The sequence below is a fragment of the Otolemur garnettii genome, unplaced genomic scaffold (genome assembly GCF_000181295.1).
Source record: "Otolemur garnettii isolate 467f Iridium unplaced genomic scaffold, OtoGar3 scaffold00153, whole genome shotgun sequence".
NCBI classification, from domain to species: Eukaryota; Metazoa; Chordata; class Mammalia; order Primates; family Galagidae; genus Otolemur; species Otolemur garnettii.
Window position 1 is genome coordinate 1,492,002 of NW_003852548.1, and position 2,126 is coordinate 1,494,127.

At 49.2% G+C, this 2,126-nt stretch overlaps 1 pseudogene; it reads left to right on the forward strand.

Moving 5' to 3' along the window:
* The first annotated feature begins 460 nt into the window (after positions 1–460).
* LOC100943388 lies at positions 461–1,108 on the forward strand (annotated as a pseudogene).
* Positions 1,109–2,126: the final 1,018 nt, after the last annotated feature.

Consider the following 2,126-nt stretch of genomic DNA (forward strand, 5'->3'; position numbering starts at 1 on the left):
CTGTCCTCAAGATTAAGGTGTACTGTATAACTACAGCAATCAAGACAGTGTGGTATTGGAGGGACAGACACATAGATCAATGGAACAAAACAGAGAACTCAAAAATAAACCCATACAAAAGCGCCCAACTGATTTTTGACAAAGGTGCAAAACTAATTCAATGGAAGAAGGATAGCCTTTTCAACAAATGATGCTGGAGCCATCAGACACCCATCAGCAAAACAAAAATAAAAACAAACAAACAAAAGGATGTGGACCTAAACTGCACTTTCCACAAAAATTAACTCAAAATAAATGGATTGGCTCTCTGTCCGTAGCTCAAGTGTTTAGGGCGCTGGCCACATACACTGGGACTGGCAGGTTTCAACCCAGGCCAGGCTTGCTAAACAATGACAACTGCAGCAACAACAAAAATAGCCAGGCGTGAGTCAGTCAGCCCACCTGATACCGGACGCGTGTCCATGCTGCGCCGGACCTGAGAGCAGAGCTGGACTCGCTGCGCCTGCAGCTACTCGTGGACCCAGAGGAGCTGGAGGAGAAGAGGGCGGTGTTGAATGCCTGGGTGGAGGAGGGATGGCTCTCGCTCGCCAAAGCTCGCTATGCCATGGGCGCCAAGTCTGTAGGACCCCTGCAGTGTGCTTCCCGTATGGAGCCCAGGTCTGCGTCCCTGCCAGTGAGGCCCAGGATGGACTCCAGAAGTTCAGGGTGGTGAGAGCTGGCGCCCAGACTCCAGAGGAGTGGGACCCCATGAGGAAGGTTTGCGCAGGCGCAAGGGCCCCACTAAGACCCCAGAGCAAGAGTCCTCTGAGGAACCCCAGGATCCCCTGAACTGCTTCGGAATCCTGGTTCCTCACAGTCTACGGCAGCCCCAAGCTAGCTTCGGGATGGCCTACAGCTGGCCGCAGACATCGCCAGCCTTTAGAACCGCATCGACTGGGGCCAAAGCCAGCTCCGGGGGCTCCAGGAGAAACTCAAGCAGACAGCCCAGGGCTTGCCTGACTTGCACTCGCAAAGGCAGAACAGCGAGCATAGCTGTTCTGGGATGTGGCTGCCTCATCAGAGGCCTTCTCCCTTCACAAGTACCCTTGCCCCACCCCACCCTAGCTAGTGGTCCCCTCTGTGTCCTTGGTCTGCATGTTTTCAACTTTGTTAGGTGTGAAGTTTTAAGAGGTGACTGAGCAATGAAACCATTCCTAGGTCTGTGCTCTTACAGGACACACTCTCATGGGGCAGGTACCTGTTACGCAGCAGTCAGCTGTGGTTTCATTTCAGAGTGATGAAACACTGGATAGACAGTGGTGGGGAAGGACAGGCAGAAGTAGTTCAGGTCGGCTCGGCACCTGTATCTCAGCGGCTAGGGCACCAGCCACATACACGGGAGCTGGCAGGTTCGAATCCAGCCTCTGCCTGCCAAACAACAATGACAACTACTGCCAAAAAATAGCCTGGCGTTGTGGCAGGCGCCTGTTGTCCCAGCTACTTGGGAGGCTGAGGCAAGAGAATCACTGAAGCCTAGGAGTTTGAGATTGCTGTGATCTGTGGCACCTCAGCACTCTATCCAGGGCCACACTTGAGACTCTGTCTCAAAAATAAAAAAGTAGTTCATGTTCACTAGATCCTCAACACGGAACTTGCAGGAGGAAAAGAAACCTTGAATGGCTGACAGACCAAGACAATATGATTTGAGTCAATAAAAATAAAACACTTGAGGGCAGCGCCTGTGGCTCAAAGGGGTAGGGTGCTGACCCCATATGCCGGAGGTAGTGGGTTCAAAGCCAACCCTGGCCAAAAACTGCAAAAAATAAAAAAATAAAAAAATAAATAAATTAATTAATTAAATAAAATAAAACACTTGAGTGGATGAGCAGCCCTTGGCAGGTTTTAAGCCAAGAACTAGAAAAAAGATCTGAATTAGATTAGATCAGAAAAGACCTTCCAGTGCCTTTATTTTTACCAAGCCTCTCTTCATTTGTTGAAGGGCCAGTGTTTCCTATTACAAGAACTTGCTTCATTTTTCTACTGGCTTGTTGATCTTTTTAGCAATTTCTAGGAGCTCTTTATGTTTGGGAAACTTAGTCCTTTGTATATGAGATGTAAATATTCCTTGTTTGTCTTTAACTTTGCTT